At 38.3% G+C, this 11,209-nt stretch overlaps 1 pseudogene; it reads left to right on the top strand.

Annotated features, from left to right (window-relative positions):
- The first annotated feature begins 7,043 nt into the window (after nucleotides 1-7,043).
- On the top strand, nucleotides 7,044-7,788 carry LOC118905319 (annotated as a pseudogene).
- The last annotated feature ends 3,421 nt before the right edge of the window (nucleotides 7,789-11,209 follow it).

The following is an 11,209-nucleotide window of genomic DNA, read 5'->3' as shown; positions in this document are numbered from 1 at the left end:
TGAGGGTTAGAACTTCAACATATAAATTTTAGGGAACAGAATTCAGCCCATGACCTAGTATCATCATGAAGTCAATTTAGTGGTTTAAGATAAGCATAAAAAAGAAATAGAATAGAATGAAGTACAACAGAATAGAAAATATCAGTGTGTATGCTATAGAATCATGTTAAATAATTTCTTTTTATAGGTTATAGTAAAAACAATAGTTTAAAAGCCACTGTCACAGAGGATCCTGGAATACAGCAATATGTGAATAGATAGGACAGGGGGAAGGTTATATAGGAACAGAATGAACAGGTGATAAGAGGATACCAGACATGACATCTTTTGAGAGATAAATGAGTCACCTGTTTGGAAGTGAACTCTGAAGCCAAGATGTATTTAGAGACCTTAAGGTTGGATCATACTATAGTCTTGAAGACCAGGCTAAGGACGTGAATTTTCATACTATTGGCAAAGGAGGATTTTAAGCAATAATGAATTTGGTAATTTATCAAGATACTCTGGCAACTGAATTGGAGAGGGGAGAGCCTAGAAGCAGGAAGATTGGAAGCTGTTGGGTTTCACTGGCATGGATTGAGGAAGTCCTTAAACAAGGTAGAAAAAGAAAAAGAAAGATGGCTACCAGATATATATCAGAAAAGAAATACCAGTAGGACTTGTTGACAATAAACACAGGAGACAGAAAAAGACAACTAGTGAAGGTTGGAGGGGTTCTGGTTTTAAGGAAGTATATAAAATCTCATCCAATTTATTTTAAAATTAAAATTAAGTAAAAAATTCAGTTCCTCAGTCACACTAGCCATATTCCAAGTGCTCAATAGTCATGATGTGACTAGTGGCTGTAGTATTGGATAGTACGGATGTAGAATATCCATCACCACAGAGAGTTCTACTGACAGCGCTAGAGTGCTTCCTCGTGGAGAACTTCCTTTTGAGATGCTAGCTCAGCACCCATGCCTTTCATACTCAGAGGCATTTTCAGTTATAACTTTGGTAAAATTACTGTGTGGTCACTAGAAAAGTCCACCTGTTCTCAAATCATTCACTCATCAGCCTATTAAATTCCTACCATTAGTTTCCATTGCTTGGGATTAAGCCCTATACAGATCTAATTAAATTCCCAATACTCTAATAAAAGAGACATGAAAAACCATCATAAAGATGCTTTAAAAATTAATTTTTAAATATGTAAAAAGCTAAGAAAGAATATGCCCCTTTTAAAAGTTAGAACCAACTTTTAAGCAAATGTCAGAAGCAAGCAGAGTTAATAAAATATGAAATGCAGTTAAGAAAACTATTTCCAAATTAATTAGCTAATCAATAGAAATAAAATGGAACACAAATATGTCAACATCTTGGGGGGAAAACAAGGACTCTCCAGGCCTGATGTTCAAGAGCCAGTTTAAAATAGAGGAAAACGTTTGCATATATTCACTAATCTCATCCTGTGAGATGGTTATTATCTTTCCCATTTTATAGCAGGAGGAAAGGATGTAGGAGAAGTTCACTGACTTGCTCAAGTTCATTTAGCTGCTATGTGACAGAGCCAGGACATGCACTCAGGCCTTTGAGTAACCGAGTGTTCCATACGCTTTAGCCACCTCTCCATGGGAGCACAAACATCTCAGGTTGCTTGTTGGTTGAGTGAAGGGCTGGATCAATTAACTGGATTTTAATCGAGGAATTCGTATGATCTGAGGGTATCCTCTTTTTACCTGGCTGGTGGTACCCAAAGATTTGGTGTATGATCAACACTTAGGAGGACTGGTAACATTCAAACATTTCACTCTATTATACCAACTTGTTCTGTCTAATATCTACCCTGCAACAGCCGTCTGATTGAGTTCATTTTTATCACCTACTGAGACACATTTTATTGGTAGGATTTTCTTCACCTTTGCTGGCTGACCAAATATCCCTAAACTTAATCCACCAAACACATCCCAAAATATAGAAAAGAATCACATTTTAGGGGCACTCGTGCTCCCTCGTAGCATATCAAAACATCACCATATTGTGTCACAGGGGATGTGAGTAAACCTGGGAACTGATGAAGCTCACCTGTATATGCCAACTTTTCAGAATTTTGTTTCAGGTTTTCAGGGTACATGATTTAGAATTCTTAATGAGCTAGATTGCTGCCAGAGAAATATTTGGTTTTATTTTATAGGAGTATACGCTTCAGCTCGTATGCAGATGATGTCATCCCATATGAGATTTCTCCAGTTGTTAATACATATGTTCTCCCCATTTGTAGGCGCTAATGGTGTGGCAGTAAAAATCCTGCCAAAATTTCACTGAGGCCATGAGTAACTTGCTTTCCCAGATGTATTATACATGACGATATGCTGGGAATTAATTTTTCTTATAGGTTTCAGCAATAAGAAGCCTGAATTTTATACCTGGTAGGTTGGACAAAGGACATTGTAAAACTGGAATGTGGTGGGAGAAATGCTGCCTGCCTCTGAAAGAACCTAGATGAGTCAAGGAGAAAATATTTTTAAAAATTCCTTCCACAGTTCCATATCTCTAGTACCTATACCCAGAGGTACCCAAAGCCAAAATCCTTCAAGAATTGGAAGAAAAACATTGAATTCAATGTTTTTGAAGACTGTTTTTAAGACTCAGAATTAGGGTGCATAGTGGGTATTGATTGTAGACCTCATAGTAGAGAATAATGTGAACTGGTGTTTTCTCAGTGCAGGATATTATCATCTCATCAAGATATCTTAGAACCATCAACCCTTTCTCTTCTGGCAGATTTTGTAGACTCTGTGTCTGCTCATCAGAGAGAAACACTCTGTTAAGGGGATTCTATGCCAATGATAAGCCTTTCTTGTCATGTCAAGTGCAACTAGTTTCATTTTCTCAATACCCAGGCATCTGTGCCTGAGAAGCTGCCTATTTCTTGGTTGCAAATAGAGGAAAAATGAATTTTTTTTGCTGAGTTAGAACAGTTCCTCCCAGGGACCCAGCCTCAGGAGATGCTGAGATTTGCCCCATTCTAATATTGATATCCATCCTTTCTTTTGTCCCTTCGCAAGTTAGGCATCGTTTTGTTATCTTTTCAGTCATAGGATCATCATCAGCCCTGTGTACTGATGGAGTCTAAAATGTAGCTTCTTCCTGGTTCAGTCTCTCTCTCATATTACATATGATATATATAAACATATATATCATTTTTTCCCACTGTATCTTTGAGATAGACTCCCAGAAGTGGGATTGCTAGATCAATGGATAATAAATATACATGTAATTTGGCTGTGTTTTGTCAGATTTTCTCCATGTGGGTTATATAATTTTGCAGTCCCACCAACAATGCATTACAGTACTTGTTTCCCCACAGTCTTATCAAAAGAGACTATGGATTTTGCCTACTTGATGGGTGCGAAGTGGTTTCTTAGTGAGTTAAAATTTGTATCTCTCTTAATGTGAGTGAGACTAATTATTGTTTCCCATGTTTAAAGTCCAGTTGAATTAATTTTTCTGTGAACTGCTCATTCATTTTTTTGCTACTTTTTCCTGTGTTGCTGTATGTGGTTTTCAAATTCTCAGTTTTTAGGAGTCCTTCATGCATTAAGAATATTAGCCTTTTATTTATCAGTTGCCAAAATGTTATATCCAATTTGTCACTTGTCTTCAGACTTTGCTGATGTTTCTTGTCATTCAAAAGTTTTCATGGTTATGTTGTCATATTTATTAATATTTTAGGTTGCTCCTGGATTTTGAATTACCTGTGCTATTTACAATCCTTGTTTCATTTTTTACATTTATATCTGTGATTCCTTTCACTTTTGCATTTTTAATTCAAAATCAATATGTAAAAAAATTGATTTCTCCTCTTCCACCTCTCACTAGACTCACTTCTCTTGACTTCCTTATTTCTATTAATGGCTCCCCAAAATCTCTTTGTCATTTGAGCTCCAAATTTCCAAGTCATTCTTGATTTCTTGCCTGCCCTTTTCACTTCTGAATAGATTTCTTAACTCTGTTTGTGATTTTCTTACCTGGTAGGGGAGAATTCCACAGAATATAAAGATTATAGAAAAAGTCACAAAATCCAGGCTCATTTAGGATTAGATTTCGAATGTGTTTTGGTTTAAAACTACAATAAATCAAACGTAGTATTTACTGGTCAATAATACAAACAGGAAGAATATTTTGATTTTTCTTAAGTATGATAAATCAGTTCAATCAATAATTAATAAAACTCAAATTCTCTGAATGGGTTTTAGAAAAAAAATAAATCAGTGAGAAATAAACTTTTCAACAGCTTAGGTAAGATACACAACCCGGGACCATGCCTGTTTCTGATGAATAGTTAACTCAGGTATGGGGCAACTGAGTGGAATACCTTGTTTGCTCTAAGAGCAAAAATCCCTGAGTAAAATGGTCCAACAGTTACCAAAGCATGATTCAGTAGGAGCCATCAGCATCAAGTCTGCTAAAGGTTACATGTAATTTGTAGAAGAAACCTTGAGAACAAAATGTCTTGGACCAAGAGTATGTGAATAAGAGTTTGGTGATTGGTGTCACTTCCACATTTTTCTTTTTTTGCCTATAACACCCAATAAATAGGCTTATTTTCTTTTTTAAATTATTTGATGTTTTGAAGTTCAGTGTGGGAAACCTGCGGTCAGTTTATATAAGCTATTGCTTAATTTCTAAAAGAAATCCAGATGTCCAGTGTCATTTGGTAACTGATTTTCTTAAGGCAAAATAAAGCTTGTGGAGAGCAAATATTAGAATGTTGATAGTGGCTTGTGTAGATGATAAAATCGGTGGTCAACAAGACTAGAGTTTTATTTTCATGACTATTCAAAATAGTTCATATGTTTCTAGGATTACTGATGCATCCAAAAATTATGAGCAGACATACAAGTAACACTCTCTCTATCAAGAGAGTTAATTTTTTTTCATGTCAAAAGAGCAACAGCTTTCTTGATTTTAGTTTATCATCTACATTTGGAAGAAAGCTTTTAACAATTGTCAGCAACTGAGCAAAGTGAGGTTAGCTTTAAAGAATGAATTAAAAAAGAACAGTTCTGACAAAAAATAGCAAACTACTTAACCAATAATATTTAGGAATAGAATGAGAAAAATTTTAGACTTAAAAATTTGAAGTTCAAACTGATCATTGATTAAGAAAACCTATGAAACTGAATGATTATTTATTTGTGTGATTTCACAAATAATGATAAAAAATAAATGCCCAAAGATATAAGGACATAATGTAAACCAAAGTAAATAGGCTCACTATTTATTGATAGTTGATTTTCTACTCAACATTGTCTGACTTTCTGTTGCTGTGCATTACTCTACCCCAGATTATTTTGTGCCAGTCAGTGCTATAGCAATTTGTACAGGATTTGTGGTTGACAAACAAGTGACATGCATAGAATCTATTTTAGCCCTGGTTGTACACTGTGATTGATGGAGAATCAGTGACACAGTTTTCCCCAGTTGTCTAAAAGGTAGACACTGGGATACTAGACAAGTTAGCTATATTTAACTTTGTATGCGATTATTTATCAAGCATCAGTTTATAAACATTACCCAACATAAATGAAACCAGAGTAGGACATTCATGAATTATATTATTCCAAATTGAATAACAGAAGTTAAGAAATTAAACAACACAAAAACAGAATCAAAAATAAGTCTAAAACTTTTTATTCCCAGGGATGTCTATTTCTATCAACGTAGTAAGTTAGATACCGTAAATGACTCTTGTGATTGAAACGATTAAAATTCGGGATAAAATATACTTTGAAAACCTTTTAAAACACACTGATAAAAAGGAAGGAATATGCAGAGGCAAAACCAAAGTTAAATGGGAATGCTGGGGGCAAGCAAGTGTTGATGCTGCCTTTTACTCTGGAGTTATCTGCACTGAGACCTTGAGCTTCCCTGCTGAGGCTGTACAAGCAAAGGCGATGGATACAAGTCCTCAGAACTGGATAAAGTAGAGAACCTAACAAGAGACTTATGAATAAAGCTGGAACTCTGGAGAAGTATATCCTTTACATTCTTAGTATAAGTAAGAAAGAAACCTCATTGTGAAGAAGGGGAAAGCAAAGAAACTTAACTATGCTTAGCATGATGTGGGGTAGAGGAAAAAACTAATCACATCTGAGACTGTGTAACTAAATTCAGCCCTTGTGAATATGTGTGGGCTGGATTTATTCTATCTATGTGGTCTGAAAAACCTTAAGCAGCAAATTTAAAGTGTTCCTTGTTTGGAAGTGATCCCAAGCTAGTGACGCAAGCAAATATAATTTACCTTTGGAGAAACTTAACTTCAACCCAGCCCTTGAAGTGTTTTTATAGCTACTTTATTTATTTATTTATTATTTATTTTTGTCTGTGTTGGGTCTTCGGTTCGTGCGAGGGCTTTCTCTAGTTACGGCAAGTGGGGGCCACTCTTCATCGCGGTGCGGGGACCGCTCTTCATCGCGGTGCGTGGGCCTTTCACTATCGCGGCCCCTCTCGTTGCGGGGCACAGGCTCCAGACGCGCAGGCTCAGTAGTTGTGGCTCACGGGCCCAGCTGCTCCGTGGCATGTGGGATCTTCCCAGACCAGGGCTCGAACCCGTGTCCCCTGCATTAGCAGGCAGACTCTCAACCACTGCGCCACCAGGGAAGCCCCCTTGAAGTGTTTTTACGGAAAAACTTCCAAAGAAAGTGAGCTGCCCATAGTCAAAAATCACAAAGCATGTGAAGTCAGTCCCATGAGAACAGGTGGGACAAGAGACACTAGAACAGACCCACAGGGACTTTGGGATTATCAGAAATTGAATATGAAATGGAATATGTCTAAATCAATTCAAAATAAGCTTGAAAATTCGAGCAGACAAGACTATTAAAAAAAACTCCCTAACAAATAGGAAAAAGAATCAAATAGAACTTTTAGAAATTTAAAATGTACAAAAATAATTAAAAATCCTATGGATGGATTAAATGTCATGTTAGATAGAGCTGAAGAGAAAGAAACTCCGTGAACTGGAAGATAAAACCGAAAAAATAGAGTGTTTTCGGACGCCCAGCGGTCGCGGCTTCTTGGGCCGATCTTCAGCTGGCACAGTTACAGGCCGCGCAGCAGCAAAGGATGAATGGAGCTCTGGGAAAGGCGCTGTGTCTGAGGAATGACACCATTTTTAAGCAAGCCTTTTCCCTCTTGAGGTTCAGAACCTCAGGAGAGAATCCGCTCTGTTCTGCAGGTGGCATTCTGCTGAGCGTCGGTCGGCACTGCAGGTCACAGCCCACGCATGGCATTGGAAGATACAAGCACCTAGTTAAAGCACAAGAGTTTCTTTCTCTTTTGTTTCCTGTTCAGCCCAGGAAGAAGAGGGGAAAAGTGGAAGTGAGACCCATTAATTTGGGGACAGATTATGAATATGGGGTTTTAAACATTCACCTGACTGCATATGATATGGCCCTGGCAGAGAGTTATGCCCAATATGTTCACAGCCTCTGCAACCATCTCTCCATTAAAGTCGAGGAAAGTTAGGCGATGCCCACCAAAACTTTGGAGGCATTGCAGTTGCAGGACCAAGGCAGCAAAATGCTCCTGGACTCACTTCTTACCACCCATGAGCGAGTGGTTCAGATCAGCGGTTTGAGCGCTACATTTGCGGAGATTTTCTTGGAAATAATCCAAAGCAATCTTCCTGAAGGAGTCAAACTGTCAGTGAGGGAGCACACTGAAGAAGACTTCAAAGGAAGGTTCAGAGCTCGGCCAGAACTGGAAGAACTGCTAGCCACGTTGAACTAGCTCACTGCAGACCCTTTCGTGCCAGCGCTGGTGATACTGAGTGGCAAGGGGAAGAGCTTCCTGGGTGGCCAAAGTCAAGCAGGAGACCCTGACCCTCAATATCGTAAGTACCCATCTCCACAGCCAGGAGTGCCTCCTCTCCTCTGTGGAGGAGTGCTTGCCGATTGTCACCACTTTCCTTTGAGCCAACCCTAGGTATCTTCCATCTAATAAAAATCTGCTGATGATGGATGTGTGTGTACGTGAGAAGTCCATCCTGTCGAGTATATTTAACTAAGGGATTCAATTTCTCTTTGCCTGGTGCTTTAGCATATAAGCATGTCCCCCTTCAGTATTTCTCCAATTAGAGTGAACTCATCCTTTAAATCAACCTGGCATGGAGTCCCTTTAGTGAAGCAGACAATCATAAGTAAACTCTCTGTGGATAGAAGGCATAGGGAGGGAGATTTTGTGTATGAAAAAACCCTCCAGATAGGATCAGGGTCTGTCCATAAGTGAAAAAAAATTACCTTGTGGGGTAGTGAGTGACCTGTCGTAAGTATGCAGGTAGATGTTACATAACTGCAAATTAGTGTTGCCTGGAATGAATTTAAGCAGAGAATTAAAGGTTGATCTTGGTCACGTGTCAGAAAACTACTACTTGTGAGCCAAATCCCAACAACTGCCTATTTGCTTTTTAAAAAGAATTTATTGAGGTGAAATTCACATGTCACAAAACGAACCATTTTAAAGTGAATAATTCAGTGGTATTTAATGCATTTGCAGTGTTGTGCAACCTCTATCCAGTTCCAAAACCCCAATGCCTGTTTTTGTAAATAAAGGTTTATTGGAACAGAGCCCTGCTCATTCATTTACAAAAAAAAAAAATACTGAAAAATTAGAGAATATAGATCCAAAAAGACAAAATGAAGCAAATTATGAAAAGCAGAATAACTACTATGCTTATGGAGGATAAGAGTGATATATATACATATATAATGTGTGCTTATGGATTATAGGAGTGGTAAGATATATATATATATATATATATATATATATATATACACACACACATATACATATATAATGTATACCTTGTATATAATTTCAGGGATAAGTAATAGAAACAAAATGGAAGAGGCAATAGCTAAGGGATAGTGAATGAAAATGTATCAGAATTGTTGAAAGACACCAATCCTTACACGTAGGAAGCCCAGTGAATTGCAAACAGATTAAGGGACTCCACTGTATACTAACTAGTCCATCTGCAAAATACAGGTATTGGGTTTCTCATAATGTCACAAGCTGCAGCTAAAAGTATGCAATGACCTCCATTATGTTTCCAATATTCCCTTAGTGCTTATGAGCCTTTAGGGGAGTTTCTAGGAGTAAAGTTTTCTGTGACCAGGGGCAATGCTGACTTGTGAAAGGTGACTGAGAAAAGCAGAAGCGACAGGATCCTATTGTAGAGGGGCAGCCTTTGGGTATGTTTCGTCCCTAGCATGATCATCTTAAGACATTCATGACGGCTACAGAGAAAAGGGAAATTTGGTTGTCAGGAAGGCCTAAGGAATGAATGTGCTCTGCCTTACATTGTCCCTTAGTGCAGTCAGTTAATACTATGCTAATATACCAGTTTGGGGACATTTGGGGGTCAGAGAAACCTGTGCTCCATAAATTATAGGCAGTATGTTTAAGTTTGACCAAAGTTCTAAAAAATGCACAATGATTTATGAGTTGCGGGAAGAGCATAGAAAGGAATTGAATATTTGCATGTGTCTGTGAAATAACCCAAATGCTGTGTTAGGGACTTTATAGGCAGAGGTGTTTAACCACTGACTGTCCTACTGACTGTCCTACGGAGAGCTACGAGGCCGTCAGTGCTCAGAGAGATGCCAAGCACTTCTGTTGTTTACTGACCAGCAGCATCTTTTCTCTTCCTTTCTTGTAATACTACCTGAATTTCTTTACCTATCCCCTGTGTAGTTCGAGTGACAATGGCCCCACTCCAGTTCTTGAGGTGGGCTCTGATTGCTTTCAGTTAACTTGAGTGTCCTCATTTTCTGGGGGCAGTACTTGCCCTGGGATGGTCCAGTCAGTGTGCCCTGGGACCATTGCAGAGAAGGCTGGGGCTGGGGCTCCTTCTCTTCCATGACTGGGTGTCCCTTGAGGACAGGGAGTTTGGAACTGGGACAAACACTCTTTTCTTGACCAGACTCTAAACAGACGCCTCTGAGCCCAGCTAGACCCTGTCTTGAACATCTCCTCAAGACCCAGTTTTAGCAAGAATCCTGCTAATTCAGGTTATCAAGAGAGACTCCCTCACCCTCACTATTTGATCACCCTCAATATCTAATCCAGTTTCTCATCTGTCACCATCCCACAGGTGATATGTGATCACCCTGGTCTGCCTTAAGCAAGAACCCTCTCAGGTAGGTTTAGGCAGAATCCCCTTTTCCGTTGATGTTTCCTCTTAGTAATTTTCCATCCACTGACCCCCTCACCTTGCTTCTTGGCTATCAGTCCTTAGTTTTCCTTGTTGTATTCAGAGTTGAGCTCAATCTCTCTCCCGTACTGCAGAACCTCATTGTTATAGTGCCTATTATAACAATAGCCTATTGCAATAGTCCTGTGTCTGCCTTACTGTTGTAACAAGTGTCAGGATAATTTTTTTCTTTAACAACTGCTGTAGCTACCTGGGGGAGCCAACTGGAGAAAATTGCAGGAAAATAATGCAAAAGTTCAGATGACATGGTGAACCTCCAGACAACCTGGCTTGGGACCAAAATTTTTTTCTGACCAAATCTTTTTTTATTTTCTTTTTTCTTTCTTTCTTAAAGCACTTTGGATCAATTCTGTTCCTTTGATCTGAAATATTCTGAACTAGTATTAAATAGGAAATGGGATATTTAAAATATGGTTACCTTTGAAACCTGTACCTCTTGCTCACTGTACAGCTTTCCAAGTGATAAGGACAATTAGAAAAAAGTAAATCTCCATCCACTTGACAAAATAACCTCAAAACAAAGATCCTAATCCCTCTTTTGCTCTGACAGTCCTGGTCAGTAAATGAAGAAAGAAAATACTGAGTTAAAATTCAATATATAGTTTAGTAGCAATTTTTATTCTAGTTGTTTATCTCTTCTCTTGACAGAGATAGGCAGAACAGGAACTAAAGGCTAATCAAGACTCAAAGGAGGAAAGGACTGAATAAAAGCAGAATAAAACTAAATCAAAATACTTTGATATTGGATTTTCTACTTCTACCATTTTGGAAAGCCATGGTGTTTCAGCTATCAAGAAGGTAGCACTCGTGGATTGATTTTGCTGGTTAAGAAGAAACCCAAATTCTTTTGTTCTAGAGAAGCAATTTACACTAAACACCAGAGCCCCTGGTCACTACAAATAGCTGTTATACACTCCAAGTCAGAATAAAATCCACACATTCATAGTA

The sequence above is a fragment of the Balaenoptera musculus genome, chromosome 12, assembly GCF_009873245.2.
Source record: "Balaenoptera musculus isolate JJ_BM4_2016_0621 chromosome 12, mBalMus1.pri.v3, whole genome shotgun sequence".
NCBI classification, from domain to species: domain Eukaryota; kingdom Metazoa; phylum Chordata; class Mammalia; order Artiodactyla; family Balaenopteridae; genus Balaenoptera; species Balaenoptera musculus.
This window is presented reverse-complemented; position numbering and strand designations above follow the sequence as displayed.